The following is a 20,928-nucleotide window of genomic DNA, read 5'->3' on the forward strand; positions in this document are numbered from 1 at the left end:
ATTTCGGTGAAAAAATGAAGGTAACATTTCTTCTTTAAGAAAATTATTGTGCTTGTTTTTTTGTTTTTTTGTTTTTTTATTCTTTTCATGATTATTACTTGTTTACAAGTTTCTGCATGACGAGTAATTAATCCTGTGATTTAAATTCAGCTCTTTTTCTTTTGGTGCAGAACACTCGCAATCCGCAAAACCCTTTTTCTCCTCAGAGCAGGACATGTTACACTCTGCCATAACTGAATCGATAAGGATGAATTCACACCGTGAGTCATATTGTACCAATGCAATTTCTCTTCAAGTGATCAACTCGATATATCCCTCGTTCAATATGATACACATTTGTTTTTGGTCATCTTCCCATTAGCGTTACAGTTCTCTCAAATTTTCATTTTCCGCTCTCACCGTGACAACTTCATAAAGTTTCTAAAAATAATAACGGTAAGCTTTTTTCTTGTAAATAACTCCCGCCAAATTTTGCATGAAACATTTTTGCAGTCAAAAGCGTAGATGTCCAGTGAAATCACAAGAGGGAGATAAAAAGCTAAAGAAATCACATCAATAATATGTATTTTTTATGTAAATTTTTTTTTCCAATTCTCTCGTCTTTCGATTATAATATGCTACATATTTCTTCATTATCTTTCCTCACCTGAAGAGTACTTGCAATAAATTTAACTCCAATAAAGTTCTTTTCCAAGAAAAATACTTGACTTCTCGTTGTATCTAGAGAAAAGCGAATTTAAATCGTTTCGCGTCTTGTAAAGAATAAGCGAATACCATAAGAACTCTTAAAGAAATATCTGAGGAAGATATTCAAAATATTTCAAATCTATGTAATCCATGCATCGTTGTGTACAGAAACCTTCAGTGTATCTCACAAGAATTTTATGAATAAATTGTTACTGAACCAGTCGTCTTTAAGTTGGAAGAGAAATCTGAGGCCCTAGCTCTCTGTCTCTTTGAGCTCTAGAATTGTCTGCTGAGTTTGGATGCAGTAAGCGAGGCCATAAATAATTGTATAATAGTTCATACAGACAAGTGACGCACATAATACTGGAATCAGAAATGTCGCAGCTCCGTAGATCCCTCATTGGAAGATAAATAAGCTGCCTCAAGGTCTGGTATGTTTATCAACATGTCAGCATTGATATTTAATCTGTTGTTTAACCTGATCTGACGGATAGGGTTTTTTTTTTTCCGTCGTCGGTTAAAAATGATTTTTTTCCTTTGTCACGAAAGAGCTTGAAATTTCTTTTCTAACATTATGTATTTTAAGACATGAAACTTTCGACATTGATGATCTAAGCAGTGTGCAGGATGGTCCTTTATGTATCCACTGTATGTCATGGCTAATTAACGAGAAATCTATAGCCATATGTGAGAACTTCTGATCGTAAAATCCGATGGTCTAAGATTCGATCCTACGTTCGTGACGAGTAAACAAGATCGACATTTCTTTCATATTTTTGTCTCATGTTTCAAATTATTTTTATTTGTATCTTTAGTCAACACCCGTTTACCTCATTTACTGCACTAGGTCGCTCTTAACTTATAACGTATTCTGTCCTCACCTTGACTCCTGTGAAAATGTGATTTGCCCCACAAGTGTGTAACAAAACGGTGCACTTGGTGACACCAGCAGTATTGAAGAAGCTGAATACGAGCTCATCGAGCTCGAAACAGAAAATCGTGTATCATTGTTTATTTGGTGATCTATGATTCTATTTTGTAGCTATGCTGTTTCACTATTACTTAAAACTATAACAGTTTTCTCGAACATGATAGGTCATCACCGGCCCGATTTAAGCAGTAATATGACAGTGTACGCGTCACGCTTGTAATTAGACAGTGTAAAAGGACTGCTAAAGGGGCACTTCATGCCTGTGTAAGTGGACAGAAAGCGTCATATGCGCGCGTTATTGTCGCGCATTTCGTCGAGTCAATTGTTTGTTTGTTTTTTTTTAAAGAAAATGTATAACCGATGTCTAGTTTCTTTCACGAACTTTGTCATAGTTTTGATTAATTGGTAACAGGACTTCGCGTCATCCAATTCTGTCTGTAACCATACTCGTCATTAAGAAACAGGACTCCCGCGGTCGCTCGATTTTGTTAATCACTCGTATGATTACAGATCGAATTAGACCCCACTCGGTCCTATTAACATTATAAATTATTTCATTTGCTTATTACGATACTTTGCCTGTTTGCCTGAACCGTTTGATTTCTTGCCTGAGGAGAGGAAATTTGAGAGAAAAGCAACTTGATAATCAGAGACACGTGTACTCACATTTAGAGACTGACTTCTTTCTGTTCTTTTCCCAGTCTCTCAGCCAGTTCATCAGCTTGCTCATGTTGCTCTTATTACCCAACTGACCAATAATCTGTTTCACTGCGCGAGGCCGATATTTGTCTACCCATAACAGACTTGGTTCTCCTGCACAAAAACAAAGATCAGAGGCGAAAAAAAAACCTTTACTATCAAAATCTTATGTAGAGGTGTGGGTGACTGGACAAAGGGAAAAAGCAGAGTTAGCGGCAGATAGGAAGACAGTAATTGGATGAATGTAAACACACAAAAGAGCAGACAGACAGACAGACAAATTGAGTAATACTTTAAGAGTTTTTTAAGTTGATGAACATTATGTATAAATAAAATTAGCATACTGGAGTGCGCAATGCATTGTGGTTAGAGTGGTATCAAAACCACCAAAATGGCTGACAATTTCCCGTGAAGTTCTCCGTTGAATACTTTTACCGATGTCTTTTCTGAACCCAGCTCTCCTAACAGCTCTAGAACGGCTCAGAAAGAGCTGATTGTGCACTCAGAGAATTTATATCATGCTGATTTAGGCAGCCAAAACGATGGGAATAGTTTACAAGAGAACCGCTTCGAGAGATGAACGACAACAACACCAGTCCTGATTGTAGTACAGCTACCGCGTGAGGTAAAAGTCTGAAAGACATGCCGCCATTCGGAGAAAAACAGATTGACAATCGACTAATCCACAATTCGAAGACCATGCCCGACCTAAAAGCGCCATTAGCGTACAGACATAAAAAACAAGGCTACAAACTCTGGAAGGAAGGGGTTTGGGGTTAAACGGCTTTTTCTGGTTAAAGCTAATGTTTCTGCTTCAATGAAGCGACAGGACTATTTGGTATACTGTCATCTAGACCAGCTATCTGGTGAAGTGGCTTTCAGTAAATGCAACTGTAAATCTGGTCAAGGTGGTGGCTGTAAACACGTTGCTGCACTGTTGTATCTTTTGCTTGACTACAAAAATCTCGGACTAAAAGAAGTCACAGATGATGTGACTTGCACTTAGGTGTTCTAGCAGTGTAGTATTCCATCCAACTCTGGTACGACAAAAGCGGTCAAGTTTGAAGAACTGACTTTTGAGAAAGCTGATTACGCTAGAGACAAAGAAGACAAAAGAAAGCGTCCACTGGTCCAAGGAAAACGAGAAAATTATTGTTTTACTCCACCATATGCAAAGAAGGTACTAGATTTTTATGTATTTATTGTTTTGTGGAAAAAAGTGATTATAATTTTGGCATTGCCAAAGGTGTTTTGTTGTATTTATATATTGCATATTTTTTTCTGATAGTGTTTCATTGGTTTGATTGAATAATTTTTCTGTTCTTTAGGTTCAAACTGATGAAATAAAAGCTTTATATACATCTTTACAAAAAAATGGTGAAGCTCAATTATTATGCGCAACTTTGATCGGTAATAACTTTGAACCAAACAGCACTTTTGAAACAAGCTGTACAGTTCAAAAGAAAAACCAAGAAAAATCTGGTGATAGTTTTAAAAGAGATTTATAATTTGAAAATATGCCACAGTTTGAAGTTGAACTGAATATTTCACCTGACACTCTACAGTGCATTGATAACAATGTTGGTGTTAGCAAAAATGAGGCTGAAGCCATCCGAGGTCTCAACTAGACTTTAACGAAAAAGCAAAGATTGGTTTAAGGAGAGACAGAAAAGATTGACATCCTCATTATTTGGAGGGGTGACCAATCGAAGGGAGAGTATTGCTCCTGTATCAATTGTAGCAAGCATTAATAAAACAAGTCAAGTCATCAACATCTAGGATGTCCCCTTCATTGAAGTGGGGAATTGATAATGAACATGTTGCTCATGAAATGTGCAAGTCCAAGAGTGGGGAAGAGGTTGCTGACTGTGGGTTGATTCTCAACCCTTCCTGGCCCTTACTTGCATGCAGCCCAAATAGCATTGTTTATAGGGAAGCAAATCCAATAGGAGCCATTGAGATTAAATGCCCATTCTCTAACAAAGAAATGACAATTGAAAGATGTTGCAAAGATTCATCCTTTTATCTGAAAAAAAAATTCAGATGGAGTAATTACACTGAAGCAGTCACATGTCTGCTATTATCAGTGTCAAGGTGCTCTCAACATCACAGGTTTGGACTGGATTGACTTTGTTGTATATGCGAAGAAAGATTTTTTTCTTGTGCAGCGCATACCCGCTACTACCGCATTTGGCTTGTATAACTCATAAGAATTCTATTCTTAAAGCGCTTTTACAGCGAGGATACACCAACCGTGACCACTTTGAGAGAATACATTAGTAACAAATCAGATTACGATATTCAAATCAAACAGCCAATGGGATAGAACATCGAAATAAACAGCAAAATTAAGCAAATTTACGGATTGCCATCCGTTGTATGAATACCTTAGTATGATCGGTTAGCTTTGTGAGATGAACCCAGTTGGTGAATCTGCACTACAAACAAAAAGAGATAAATACGAAAATTACAAGGAAAATGAGAGTTAACATATATGAGTGTTTAAATTTGACTAGTAATGAATGCAACAACAGGATATTCTTTCACCAATACGATCGGTTACAGTACTCACAATGTATAATAGTCAACAAAAATGACAGACATGTCACTCCATCCTGGCCAAAAATATTTGATTATTTTCTATACCTGAATAGTCCCGATTGTCCCAACTGTTTCTAGAGATCAAGGCGGAAATGAGCGCGGGTGGCGCGACCAAATCTGCTGAACTTTATGTCTGTATTATTATCCGCATCGCTCTCCGAGTCGGTGTCGAATTCATCTTCTTGCTCGGTGAGGTCTGCCACGTCACCAACTGCGACAACTCCGAGCATGCTTTCGTCAACAAAGGTGATTCTGGGCACTTCGTTTGTAGCTCGTGGAATATTTGTATCCTGGTCGACTTGTTCGAATTCTTCATTGTCTGTCCCTGGATCATCTTAAACATCCTCTTGGAATGTTACTCTAGTACACGATGATGTACTGTAATATACAGCTGGAGGCTTTGTATTTTGTTGATTCGCTTCTTAATGTCCTTGACAGGTCGATACCTGTCAAAAAATTCCTTCATGGCTGCCTCAATGTTGGGGTCAACGTTATCATCTGGAGGAGGTTTCATCAAATCTACGTCCCGTAACTCCACACTGGATTTAGGCACTGGATAATAAGACTTCTCAAGCGTGAAGTACTTCGCACCCCACTTCGTTGTTCTCTTTAAAGATTCCTTTGAAATTGTTCCAAAGTCTTGAGCATACTGAAGAGCGGTGAAAGTCTCGTTTGAGAAGTGAGAGACAGCATGAAGGTTCTCCACCTGAGTTGTTAGCAGCGTACGCAGGTTAATGTCACTAAGTCTTAACGTTATCTAGTAGCTGTTCCATACCTCTTTCGAGAAGCACCAATGACTCCTGTGTTTTGCTAGAAACAGTTCCTTCAGGGCCATTTATTGTTGCCGTTTTTTCATTTTATAGTGCTGCCTTACTTCAGCGACTGTGTTTTTAATATAAGCATTTACAGATGAAACATTGCACACAGCATCTTGAAGAGATAATTGGACCGCGTCGATCGTATGTGCACCAATTCCAAAACTATCATAGAGACATTTGAGGTTGCGAAGAAAGGACGCTGTGCCAGTAAGCCCCGAAACTAGTTTAATTGTTCCAGCAGCTATATCAGAAACAAAAAAAATTTTCTACAAGGAACAGATTGCATGAACTTGTGTAAATGAGCAGCTTTCTTCAGTTCCATCAACGGTTCCTAGGTGGCCAGTACCCAACAAGGTCTCGACTGTTGCACTTAAGGGATTGAAAGTCTTAACCTTTTGATCTTTGTTGTCGGTGAAAACAATGTTGCCCTCATAACCATACAGCCTCTTGATTTCCTCACAAGAATCTGAAGAATTCCGCAAGAGTCGCTCAACATTGGCAGAATCGAGGTTACAACCATATAACCCTCCAGCTGCGCCAGTTGCAGCCAAGTATGCTGATTGCCGCAGAACATGAAGAGATTCAACACTTGTCACGTCATTGTAGTAGTTCATCTGTCTCAGCCTACTACCGATGATAGCCACTCCATTGTACTCTAACTCCAGCTGTATTAGGCTTCTCTGCTCATCATCGGGCACACAAGAGGATATCCTTACCTGCCGCACAGATGGAAGTTGGTTTACTTAAAGGTGGGGTTAATCTGGACAATTTGTTTATTCTCGACTTGTGCAGCTAAAGATCTCAGATGTGTCGTCAACCGCTTCTGTAGAACTGGACCTGTACCCTCAAGTGACAATCTGAAACGAACAAGTCGCGAAAGCAAATCAGCTCGCGATTTTAGGCGTCCGGGTTTGAAAAGTACTTCGCCTTTCAATTCAGTGAAACGGATTGCTGATGAGCCTCTCTCTGCAGCAAAGACTACGCCATTGGTAAAGCATAGGTCCCGCGCATCCTTGAATACTCCCTTCGAACATTTACATCGACTGGTCGGTGTAAACGCAGTTCTACGAGACTATCGAGAGTCGAAATCGCAGTCTAACGCCAGTACTTTGCCTTGGGGCCCAATTTCAAGTGCAATTGGTCTTTTGCAAACACTACTTTGGTTGGATTTCCAGAAGTGATACTTTTCAGGAACTATTGTGTGGATTACCAAACGTATCCCCTTCAGTACATCTAGTACTGAGGGTCTAGTAAGGCGCATTATCGGTTCTAAGGACAAGAGCATTTCTGCTTTGGCTCACTGTTCGCGAGTGATTTTCTTGATTTTCTTGCAGAATTTAAAAGAGCAGACTAAATTTGAAAATGCTTTAAAAAAACCTTGGGGTCTCCTTTCAAACACTAAACAGTTTTTTTTTTCAAGAACAGTAAACATTAAAAAAATGGCCAATTTAACAGTAAACACTAAAAAAAATGAGCAAATAACACTAAACACTAAACCCCATTCAGACCCTCTATAAGGCCACTGCGTTCCTTTCATAGCTGATAATTAATACTAGGCACGATCAAACCTGTGCATAATTAGCGACGCAAATAACAGTTCGTACCGACAGTTTAAGTGAGTAAACGCCACAAAGGAAGTCCATATATAAATACATTTTTAAAAAAAGGAAAGCTGAAATTATGAGGAGTAGGCAAGTGTTCTTAAGACAAAATATCACTCAGGTGTCTGTTAACCAAAAAAATAACGGAAACGACACGGAATCCGTCCAAAATTTGTAATTATCGGATTTGGGATTGTATCCGGTCCAGCGAGGCTTTATAATAATTTAAAATTTAAATGAACATGTCTAGTTATCTGTGCGATGGTTGCCAACACAAATATTTCCCGCAAAGATCACGTTCGACAACAGCCGAGCCAGCCGAATACATTTGACATCGCACGATACAATAAGACGATGTACAGGGCTCTGTGGGTGCAATTTGCAACAGTGGTTCTTTATGTACCTCTAATTACCATGTCGGTTGTTGCGATCACCCTGGGTAAAACATTTTAACCGTATTTAATCGTAAGTGAAGCAGTTAGCATCCCTGTTACTTTGCTTTAACTCTTCCGTTTAAAATCCTTTTTTACTGCTGAATGACTAGCTGGTGAAAAAAGTGGAAAGTGTCAGTCAATGGAAATACATCCACTTCAAGAGAAAATGATGTCCAGTTATTTCCTTTTGATCCTCTTCGAATTGTATATATATATATTTTTTTTAAAGAACCATTTGTATAAGAACGTTCAAGCTGAGATTAACCAAATTTTAAGATACTTAGAACATACCCAAGGTGTGAGTCAGTCAAGAACGACTTTATTTTTCCCATTAATAATTTTTTGTGTGTGAGAAGTATAAATAAAGGTAAAAGAAGTCTACAACTGTGGTCCACCAAGACAATTAACTCAAAAACTTAAGGATATTTTTTAGATTGATATATTGAAATATAATTATATCACACAACTTTAAGAACATATTAAGGACGGTACAAGGCTCAAATTGTAATAAAAAAATAAGAAAGTTCAACCTCAGGCCCAAAATTAGACGTTATTATAAAAAAAAAAAAAAAAAAAAGGAGTGTATCTGTAGATCTCACATGGCTAAGAGGTATGTTATCAAATTTCGAATTAAAGAAAATATAAGACAGTTTTTGAAAATATGTTTCCACAGTTCTTCTGTCATCTTCAGGTCTGATTTCTACAAAGTACAAAGTTGAATTAAAGTGTATAACAAAATGCTCATGGGACAAAACAGACACTGAAACAAAACAATGTATGAAATTACAAGACAAGTTTTAAATTAACATAATAAAGTTGACGATTAAGTGTAGGTTGCTCCCATTGAATTAGAAAAGCTTCTTTGATTTTAATTTGGAGAGTTAACGTTGTGGAAGAGTGATCAAAGATGCCGAAATACTCATCAAAACAAAGTGTGCGACATTGTTGAGAATTTTAAGGCTCTAATCGCACAAAGTTGAGAGCTCCTATCACTTACCAAGTGTTCACGCACACGTGTGGATAAATGCCTAGAAGTTTCGCCGATATAGCGGTTTTAATAAAGTTCTCAGTACGCATTTCTACGTGCACCAATTCCAAGCGATTCCCTTCGTTATACATAAAATTTAGTTTTCTGCAAAGTCGTGTCCAAGGGTTTGAACACGACTAAATACTTACACGGCAGATTTTCCTGGCAAGCAGGAACAATATCTGCTCTTAATCACCCTCCCTTCTCCGGTTATAGAGTGTTATAAGAATCTGCTCATTTAATAAGTCAAAACGTTTTTAAAAGGAGTTTTCTTTTTATTAAAAAAACAGTAGACAAGAACTTATTTGTACCCGTAACGCCTTTTGGCTGATTCAATTCAAAACGAGAAAGTTTTTCTCATTCCACACGCGGCCCCCTTTCATTGGCCACCTAACCATCAAATAATTCGTTCCCTGTTTTCCAGGCCATTCTTCGCCAAATGGAGCCAAAAGGGTCTAAGAACAAATAAGTGAAATCTCCTTGCGGAGTTCTACTATGTGTAACGCGTTTCGTGCAGCTGCAAAAGTAGCAAAATGCACATTCTAACCATGTTTGTTTCCATCGCGGACAGCAAAGTAACTCAACTAGAAAAAATTGTATTTTTCTTTTTCTTTTCACTCATCTCACTATTGACTTCTTCGTTGAATGAATAAAAAAATAAAAAGATAACTGTGTAGCCTACCTGAAATACCACACAGAAAAATTGTTCGATGATTTATGAACGGTAGTCTAGAGTTGCTTCAATCAAGTACTTGTTATTGTTCTAATTTCTTTAGTAATTTTCCTGTTAACACGGTTAGTGAAACAATTTCATAATGAATTTGGACTCGTCGTTTTTCCTTCGAGTTATCAATAACCTACAGGGGTCTTCGTGTTTGTTCAGATTGATTCTTACAACAACTATACTTTTTTCCCGCTTCATATGAAACTCGATCCGTAAAAAGGAGTCTAAAACGAACTTCAAATGCCCAAAGGTCGTGTTCAAGAACTGGAGTAGCCCACGAAGGCTTTCATCATCATCGCTGGAGGACACCCGTTTCTTCGCTCGCAAGAAGATTTGAGATGAGTCAGGGGGAGGTTTGCCGGGGTCCTGGCACCTAACTACCAACGCCAGACCCCTTGCAGACCTCTTCGTTGGCTCGCGTTGTTCAAGGCCTCCTACTTTTGCGCGGGCGAAGAAACCCTCGTGCTGAAGTGATAATACTGGGGGCCTGGTGACAAGCTAGAATGGAATGGAACATGATATTCCCGTAGTTGAGCCAACATGTCTGACACCTGTTCACCCTCTTTCACGTCTCATCTGTTTTACCATCTTTCTCATCACATCCCTGGGATTAAAAGTCGCAAAGAAGAAAATTATTGAGATACAGCGGGGAGATACGGCAGCCTAATGCAAAGAGATGTAAATGAGCGGACCTAATTTCAGTTCAAGCATCATCCATACCTTATCGCGTTAAGCTTTTCTTCCACTGATTCCCAAGGATTGCGATCTTCACTGAATTCAAGGAGCTCTACAGCAATGTAAATATGAGCACGGAAAATATTCAGTTTTCTTAATAGTGTAAGTAAACCATTAGGCTGAGAGAGAGTATATTAGCCTTCAGTGGCCAAATAACCAGCTCTTCCCGTCCTCATCTGTTTTCTACTTTAAATCCAAACAAGGATATGCATAATTTGGTCATTAACTTATCGTGCAAATGAGAATTTTACACGTTCATAGCTGGTCGAGTTTCTATGATATCGAATTTACTACATGGCCGCGGAAATGAAGTTAAACTATTTCCCTACTAAATATTATTGTAATGGACTCTTGAACAAAATGCTCATCCATAGTCTTCGTTCCAGCCCTTCAATCCATCTCATCGTGAATTTAAGCGAGCTCAAATTACTACAAACCTTCCGCAAGTTTCTTTTCACTGATCCATTCTCCCTCTTTGTAATACTTCACGCGTAAATTCTGCAACGAAGATAAGAAGACAAGTGAAAAGACGCAAAAAAAAACCACTCACACATTAACTGAGCAGACATAATACGTTTTGAGCTGATTGAAATAATATAAGCAAAATTGAGTATCCATCACTGAAATTTTTCGCTTTTGTTAGTAAAAATTTAGCACATGAGAAACTTGTTTTTCGTGGGGTTCACCGTCTCAGGGGTTAATATCTTGTCACTCACTTAACGCCCCTTCACTTTTTTGCCTTTAATTACTCAGTCCCGTGCACGCAAACTAGCTGCAAACGTGCGAGCACATGCCCATCTACACGAGGATGCGTTACAATGCACGCCAACGCCTCCTTCTTAAACCCGTAATCTCCGTCTACGTACCAGAAAAGGAAATCTCTCCATACGAGTGAGCTGTAAAATACGATCCACATCATACTCCACACGGGCGACTTTCTTGGCCTGAATGTAAGTTGTGCTCATCTGTGCTATGAGTATGTTTAGTAAAATCACAAGTACAGTTCCCATGTACGCTAGCATCAACAGAGTGGAGAGCCAACTGCCAGAGAACAAAGATCCACAACAATTACGGTACAAGCACAGCGATTACCATTGTAAAACGTTGGGTAACGTATGCATATAATACCTTTACGAATGAAACAATGTCAGTATCTAAGCAACTACGCACCTACCCCTCCCCTAACCTAACAGCATGGAAATGTAAGTCAGGGCTAATGTTGAGTCAGGCGCAGTGCGAGTGTGCTGTCGATCCATGCTGATTATATAACTGGGTACTTAAGTCAGTCACTCACTTGAAGCTTGAATAATCTGCCACAATGGATCGTTGCTCAGAGAGAGCAACAACACCGCTCAACAATACATCTCCAAAGCCACTGATTATAAAGAATAGATTTAAAACAACGTAAACAACATTTCTGAATATATGCACGTCGAGTAGACTAAATAAGTCTTAATGGCAGTTGCATTGTATTTCTCCGAAACTGGACGAGCGTTTTCAGAATTGGAAAGCTTAAATCATTATACATTTTTCTTCCCACAGAATAACTCAGCTTAAGCTCAAACAAGAAGAAATGAGAAATAAATAGAATTACTAGATGCACCTTAATTCTTGGTTTTGATTGGATGAACGGAGAGATAAAAATAAAGCCCCACAGAAGGGAAGGAAAATCGCAACAAAAACTGCCATGAATCTTGTCAAGTCTTGCTGAATGATCTTAGCCAAGGTTTTTGTGTATAGTCCTGTAGTCCTGGAAAAGATGAAAGTCTAAGTAAGATAAATGAGCTGAGCTGTATTTCAATGCGGACTTAAAATCGTACGTTAAAACGTCCATGCATGTATAATTAGTATATTGAAATAAAAATTGCTTTCCGAGAGACGGTTATTTTCACCCCACTTGTGGAGTTAAAAATATTTTTCCTGTACTTATCAGTTGATGTAGATCGTTAGTCAAGTGAGAGCCCTGTGAACGCCAATCGTGCATATACAACCGAAATAAAGCATTTCAAGTCAAAGCTTTAATATTTATTTTTTAATGAAATTAATTACCTACCTTGTCACACATGAGAACTTAAAAATCCTCATGAAATTACACAAGATTGCTAAAGATGCCACTGTCCATTGAGCTTTGCTACCAGAGAACCGCAAGGGTATTATACACAGTATCAGCAACAGGCCTAACCAGTCAAATAGAGTCATCCACTCTGAGAAATAGGAATACCTCTCTCTATAAAGATGAAGCAAAAAAGATTAATAACTCCACTAGATCATTTCCATCGGGAGAGCTTTATTCATGAACAAAAATTTTTATTTTTGTAATAAAAATGCTGGGTACATGTGGCACATTTGGTAAACCCATTGACTCCTAGAGAAACTAGGAAAAAATTTACCCTTACTATGTCTATACAATATCAAGCAGGCAAGTGATAAAAATAGAGAAAAATATCACTAAGGGGATAATTATTAGTTGATTCAACACCAAATCTTCCATTAAAAGAAGGGGTTTTTCCAAAGGAGGAACTAACAAACCAATTTTTATTCATCTGATGTAAATAATTCTCAATGCTTTTAGTTGCGTTCTAAGACTTAAAAGTCACTTACATTCTCATTTGATTCATTTCTTCACACATGTAAAAGACAACCATGACAAGAGTGACAATCTCACAAAATCCACACAACAAGTCTGCTCCACTACTGTACTGGGTGGGGTCTGGTTTGGTTGAACCATACAGCAGAGAAAATTACAAGAACAGCAGGAAGATGACATACAATGCCACTTGAAGGCTGAGTAAAAAACAAGTCTTTTTTCTATTAGAGGGATGAGAATTTATTCAGTTTTGGTGCACTTCACCTGTCCATTTGGGTATGTGATCTTAACTTACAAACATAATGAGAAAGGTAAAAATTATTTACCTGAGGAAAAAATGCCCATAACTTTTCCATTTTGTCTTAATCAACATTCTAACCACTGGATGTTGCAAGGCCTCCTGCAACCCAAAGCCAGGCAGAATTTTAGGGGCAATTACAATTGACAAAATCAATCATTCAAACTTGGCTTTACCTGGTAAACAATTCTCTTCACCAACAGTCTCATTTAAGTCTGATTACTCATCCAAAAGCAAAAGTGAAAAAACCTCATGTTACTCCCAAATAGTTCAGAGTTTCTTTGGTATAGATATTTCTACTTTCCTGTAGCCGAGGCAATAGATATATTTACTCATGCACTGTACGTGGTACAATCAAAGTTATAATCTTATGTACTGCTCAGTAATTCTTTGTACTATTTATTTTAGTAATATTCATACATGTTCAGGAAAACTCTTAGTTCAGGCTAGTAACTCATTGTGATAGCACCAAGATTCAAAGATACGATGCCAGCACTGTAATTGCTGACACAGAAACAGAATAAAGCCTTAACTTCTGAACACTTTCCTTCAATAAGCTTTGTTTACTTCTTCATAGACATCATCATCAAAGCTATCATTTCTTAAAGCAACATGGGATTAACTGATCATCTTGTGAGTGAAACATTCTATCCTAACACTTCATATACACTAACTTAAGATGTACCTTATTATTACTCTTTGCAATCATGTTTAAACATGACTTGTCTCCCCAGTTGAAATATTTGTTTTCTGACTCTTGATCTTGTCCTGTCAACAAAACTTTCGGAGGTCGTCCTCCCTCATCACTATCCAAGATAGCATAATTAAACTGATAGTTCAATGGATCTTCTGGGATGGTCTTCCAGACTCCTTCAATTCCTTCCTTTTCTTCTTGAGACACATAATGGTCCTTTCGTTTTGGAAGGTAAGGCCAGTGAGGGTTTAGCATCTGGTCAAGCACAGCCACCACTGTTTTCTGTTAAGAAGGCAAAGAACATGAATAATTACTAATTATTCTATTATTTTTTAAACACATAGAAAGTTCTGTTCTTGGTAATTGATAATCAACTATCAAGAATGGAACTGTGCACAGAAAAAGTCACACACCTGCATTTCATAAGGGTTTTAATCCAAAGAACAATGAAGAAAGACAACATTTAAGGGGTCATAAGTGTTTTCCTTCTGATGAAAATAAAGGCATTACAGTTAACTCAGTTTCTGTATGTTGTACGTAATTAAACTAATGATCATCCTGCATAATTCTAACCATTAAGTACTAGAATGTGTTTTAAGTTGAGACACAGAATTTCCTAACCATAGATTGACCCAAGATTCAAATTTCAAATAAGAGGTATGTAAAGACAAGTGAAATGAACCAACATTTTCAGTGTCTGTGTAGCAACATCCTCAAAGTCATTAAAGGAAGAAAATGTTTTTCAATAAAAATGCAGCTCTATAAATTAACACGTTAAGTTACTGTCCTTCTAAAAGTTGGTTCAAAGCTCTTCATGTGTAACCCACACTGTATATTGACAAAAATCATCCTGTTTTAACAAATACTACTAAGGTAAACAAGGCAATTAAGCTCATACTGAGCCACCGCAGATCCAAGTAAATGTTCCCACAAAACCCCATCATAGCATCATGCAACACTGCAGTATTATGTTTATGTTACATCTAGGGACACATTGGAAGAAAATTAAGGGCTGCACACAGAGCAGTACCACTTCCCCCTATTTCCCACAATTGATCATTTATCACTAGGAAATACAATTAATTCACACAAAAGTCTCACCTTCATTTTAGGATTGGTAATGATGGAGTTCAAACTGTAGAGAGATGGCTTAGAATTTTTGTGTCCTCACCAGCTCTTGAAGAAAATAATTTCTTGACACTTATGAAAGGAAAATTTTTGTGTAAAAATAATGAAGAAATGAATTAATGGTACCATCATCATTATGTAAACAGGTGGGAATACCACTCTGAGAGTTAAATTGGAAATTTTATGCCTACATTAAAATCATTTTGCTTGTAACCAAAAAGAAGATTCTGAACTTTTCAACTGCCTGTGATTGTTTGTATTATGTGAGTAATTTGTGTAATAAATGATAAAAGAATCACTGCCAATGATTTGTTTCTTTTAAAAACAATCCACCCCTATCTACCTTTCATGCCACATCATCCTAACTAGATATGATGCCACCCCATCACTCTCTCCTGTTAATGCCAGTTCAACTGGTAACATGGCTCTTTTGTGGGATCCTAGTTGACTTCGAGTAAATCCAACAAGCAGTGGAGGACATCTCTTCACAAGTGTTTTGGTAACATGTAAAAACCCAAGTTCTGCAGCATAGTGTAGTAACGTCTTCTCTGTTTTGTCTCTTTTATCTCTAAATGACTCATATCTATTGCCTGAATTCAGTTCACTTTCCAACAGAACCCCCAAAAGTTGATTTACCTGTAAAAACATGACAGAACAACAGGCCTATTAAGCTGCACCTGAATGATATTAACTCCTAAGGATGTATCTCCTGTTGTATGTCTCTTATGTACCCTTTCTTACATATTCATTTAAGATGATGCTACACTGTCAAATTGCAAAATATTTTTAGGGCTTTTGTGTCTCTCTTAATGGTATCTAACTGCAATCATTTAACACAGTAATAACATACCAGCTTTTCAAGGCCTGGAAGTTTGTCAGGTCTATTTTTGTATTGTGTTGATGCTGGCCACTGTTTTAGCATCACAAGAGCTGGATCCTCGCTATCGAGTTCCCCACATTCCTTGTAGTTTTGAATCATTCTTTCAACTCGCACCTCATTCATTGCTCTGCTCCATGATAATCCTTCGTTCTGCTTTTCGTGAACCTTCCGATTAACATTGCAGAGAGTTAGGTCGACGACACCGTTTTATTAGCAATAATTGTGGCATTCTACGCATTGAACACAAGCAATATTCCTGGAAATGACACTATCGCTTGCCTCTCGTGGAGGCGCTGTTAAACTCTCTCATGCTTCGTTAATTATTTATAGGTAACAAACCGTTTTAGGGCCAAAATTACTCATACATGTCCAAAACACGCTCTTTAGTATTCTTCAAAAAATATTTCAACAAACAAAACAAACTGAAGTATTGGTGCGAATTGAACAATCGAAGCGGTTGCTAAAATAAAATTACGGATAGTGAGTTACTACAATTACTTATTGTAGTAACTTGGTATGTAAAGAAACTGACAAACGAGAAAACGAAATAAAGGGAAAAAATACATAAAGTTTAATTCTTAACGAATAAGAACAAATGGCTGGTTAAAGACAATGTAAAACGAAACAGGAAAACAATCCAGCGCAGTCAAAAGATCAAGCCGAATGAATGAAATCTACGGTAAAGAACGCATACGAATAACAAAAACAAAGGAAAATTATGTGGAAGAAAAGGAACAGTATATCGATGAAAGTAATTTAGGTAAAAACAACAGAACTCAATTTATGAGGGCGCAACGAAAGGAGAGATACCAATTCTTAACGAATAACGTTAAATAATTTTGGCCGCAACGAACCACCTAACGGTGCAAATAATATCTCTCCACCACTTGGAAACTTTTGACTGATGAAGGCCGCTCTTCACCTTAATCCAGAACTCTCTTGATGTAGTGAATTCAACATCCAGCAGATCGCCGTGGTTATCATCTTCAGTTGGAGGACCTTGACAGTCACGTCTATTGCTATCGTCACCACGCTGTAACAACTTTTCTTTTCCCATTTCTAAACAATTCATCCTCATCTAGCACATCTCGAGGATGTATTTGTCACAATGTTATATTTTGGCAGCAAAAATCTAACGGATAATTTACCCCTCGAGCCTTGTAGCAAGCTGCGCGAGAAAGCTTCTCGGCAACGTCGGGGAATTGTACGGGCTGACGCCGTTCAGTGAGTTCATAAGGAAACTGCGAGCGGAGCCATTGGCGAACGTATCCGCTTGCTAATACCGTGTGTGTGTGTGTTTTAACAGGGGTATCCCCGTATCCAATTTCGGTGTCCCCTCTGGGGATATTCCAGAACGCTATAAGTGAAGTAAACAGGAGACTGGGGCAAGTAGTATGGCGTCTCGTCTAATGTTGACTAGTTGTGGACTTGTAAACTACCTTTTGAAATCAGAGAAATTACTTGCTTTAATTAAATAACTCCAGAAATGTCCGTCAGGATGGCATTTAAAGCAGGAGAACTATAATACGTCCTTTGAAGCGTTGAGAAAAAGAGCTATGAATCAGAAGAAATGGTTCAGTTGCTTCGCTCGTAAGAGTTATACCATATCACGGGTAAAGTTCGAATCCGAGTCATGTTAGAGTCACAAGTCAAGTTCGACTCAAATCAAATTGTTTTCTTCTTTCCTGCCTTGATTTTTTTTCCCGCTGTAATTGTTGTTTTTGTTTTGATTTTAATGAATTCTACATCCAGCAGATTCCCACGGGTACGGGGTCACTCAAATACTCTAGCAGCGCCCAAAACTCCGCATCTCAGGACTTAAAAAAATTACTGTCGCTGCCTTGTTAATATTTTGATTACACAGGATTTTGTAAATTCAAGACTTTACCCCAACCCTCTCCCGATCATCAGAACAATCATTCCCTAGAGACCCAATGGCAAATAATTGGGCAAGAGCGAAATAATACAGTACGTCCGATTCGAGGCAGGTGTTTACTTGATGGGTGTCGCACCGAAACCGCTCTTTAATTATTCTCTCGCCCGCTCATTCAAAGGTTAGGATTAGCCAACAAAATCAATAAACTCTCCAAAATATTTCACTTCCCAGGTGCCCTAGTCTAAAGTGGCGAGGCCTTCTTTTTAAAATTTTCAAGATTTTTTTTTTCACTATTTTGTTGCCGTTTCTCGGGTGAAGTGTTATATTCATGAAAACGACTCTATAATTACTTCGTTGAGCGATGATTTTGGGACGAGGAAATCAGCAAAGGGATAAGAACAGTATTCACGCTGTTAATCATCTAGAGGTCAAAAACATGAAAGAATGTAATCGCTTCTCTTCTTAAGGCGAGCTTTGCTTATTACACAAAGAAAATGTATTTCATGATACATTGTGTTCATCTCAGCGGGTTTGAGATGCTTAATTGAAACCTGAAGATTCATTCGCAGTCTTTGCTGCTTATGCATGGCGTGGATAAAATTCCTCAAGGGTTGCCATTTTTCAAGCATATTTCACATTCATCACACACGCACTTTTCACGCATTTGCTTCTAATAAATATTGCGGTCACTGAAAGTTTAAAATTTCTTTTCGGCGACAGGATCTGATGTCAGTGCAGATATTGATAGGTTGGTCTCCGTTTTTTCATCTCTTTCTCACTCCCTTTCCCACGTTCTCTCGAAGCTTTCCAAACTTCTTGTTGCTGATTACGCAAATCACATTCGGCTGCTTTTAAGGTCTCAAAACATAGTTCATTTACACCTTTCCAAGCCTAGTAGACGAAAATGAAATCCGTTATTGTCCTGAACACCGAGAGCGAAGGTAGTGAAGCTCATACACTGAAGAACTATTTACGGGGAAGGATGCCTACGTTAGCAGATTTGAGAGGTATCATTGATATCTTGGCTGAGGACCTGGATTTTGAAAAGCAATTTCACCGTAGTGACTGCGTCCTATTGATTGGTTCACACCAAGCCTCGTCCCTCATTCAAAACAAGCAGCAAGAAACCGAAGGTGACTACATCACTTTTGATGGAAAGTTCATACATGAGCAGCTCACAGAAAACAAAGAGCTTGTTAGGGACAAACTCGTTATGGTTTTCTTGACGGAAAGAAACGAGAATGATTGGATCCCAAATGGCCTAGATCAGAAAAGAATATTTGATCTGAATAACGAAAAAATTCACAGAGATAATCCCGCCCTAAGCCACCTTGAATATACCATAAGACGAGTACTGGGAGAGACAATGGTGGACTGGTGAAGAGACATAGTTTCATCCTCTCACGGCAGAAGACAGTTACCACTTGTGCTTGTTGAGTTGGAACGCTTGCTAAATGAAATAGAAACTGTGAAGGAAAGTGTTTTGATAGTTCGATTGAGTTAGAGATAAATTAAGTGGTTCATTTTGGTCGACGAAATAGCATATCATGATTGAATTTATTTGTGATAAGAAATGTTCCTCAGTAAAAGTACCTATGAATGAAATGACATTTGCTTATTTAATAAAAAGAACAAGTTAATCTGAGGGTATTTAGTAAGTGATTATTATAACAAGTAAAACAAATTTATTGTCGTCGTGTGTTCTGATTGGATTGATATACAAAATATCTTGCGATAATTTCATGCCAGAGAAATGTTAACTCATTCAAACATAATTAGTATGCACCAAGTAATTTAGTAAGTAAAGTATACCATTCTGGTTGTGTGTGATAAGCAGTTCCTTGCACTCCACGACTATTGGAAGAAGGATGCAAGAGAATATGAGTGTAGAAGAAAAAAAATTAAATTTTTAAGAAAATGTTACCTCTTGCTCTTTTTTGTTTGTTTAGTTTTGTTTTTGTTTTGTTTCTGCGCCTAGTGTGCCACTTTTTGTTCTTACCACATTTTTGATAACATCTCGTGATCCACTACTGAGAAAACACGATGCCATGGAATCTATTTGTTAATTCTTTAACGGCTTCTACCATGTTAGCTTAATAACTCTACATAGTTTCTGCCGACAAATATATGCAGGATACATATATAGACGCATTAGTGAGAGCAGACTGCATTTCATCGGAACTACATGATGGTCTCAATGGGGTGGTGATTTTCACGGCTAGCGTCTATGATTTTGGCCAACTTACGGCTAACGAATAATATCTTTCTACTGTTGTCACAAGCAATTTTTTTTACGGTTATCTTACTTTGCGTCTTACGGTTAAAATTTGTCAATTTTTACGCCTATCGGCTAAATTATTTTGGCCGTTTTGCCCCTAACGGTTAACCCCATTGAGACCCTCTTACATAATAGGGACTGACAGAGCAGATATCACAGGAATTGCTCGTGGTAGGAGTTTTGCTTCCTCTTATTAGTGATAGTGAAGGCGACGCACACCCACAAACCCCTGAACAAAATAGCATATGTAACTCGTGATGCAAATGACAATTCGTAGCGGCAGTTTAAGTAAGTAAACGCCACAAAGGAAGTCCTTATCCACTTATCTTTTGTAAAGAAAGGAAGTCTTAAATGATCGGGAGCAGGCAAGTGTTCTTAAGACAAATTTCACTCATTTCACGACATTTAAATAGCAGGAGGTACGAAACAATTGCCTATTAAAAGTAAAATGATAGGGATGACACAGAATCCGTCCAAAATTGCCGGATTTTGGATTGTATCCGGCCAGGAGGCTTTATACTATATTTAAATTACCATGTCTAGTAATGACTACGATGGCTCCCGCACATTTCTCGCAAAGATCATGTTCGACAACACGCGAGCCAGCCAAACACACTAAACATCGCCCAATACAGTTAAATGATGTACAGTGCTCTGACGGTGCAATTTGCAACAGTTATTCTTTATTTAATTATCTACCATGAAGGTTATTGTAATCACCCTAAGTGAAGCACTTACCACCGCTGTTACTTTACTTCAACTCTTCCATTTAAAACCGTTCTTTACGGCTGAATGACTGGTTAATGAAAAAACCGGAAAAAGTTAGTCTATGGAATTAGATCCTCTATAAGATAAAACAATTTCCCATCATTTCCTCTTGATCCTCTTCAAGTTGCATACGCTCTTTTTTATTATTATTATTATTTTTTT

At 37.9% G+C, this 20,928-nt stretch overlaps 1 pseudogene; it reads right to left on the reverse strand.

The window, feature by feature from the left end:
• Positions 1 to 10,077: 10,077 nt before the first annotated feature.
• On the reverse strand, positions 10,078 to 16,901 carry LOC131784269 (uncharacterized; annotated as a pseudogene).
• Positions 16,902 to 20,928: the final 4,027 nt, after the last annotated feature.

Source organism: Pocillopora verrucosa, chromosome 12 (genome assembly GCF_036669915.1).
Source record: "Pocillopora verrucosa isolate sample1 chromosome 12, ASM3666991v2, whole genome shotgun sequence".
In the NCBI taxonomy this organism is placed as follows: Eukaryota; Metazoa; Cnidaria; class Anthozoa; order Scleractinia; family Pocilloporidae; genus Pocillopora; species Pocillopora verrucosa.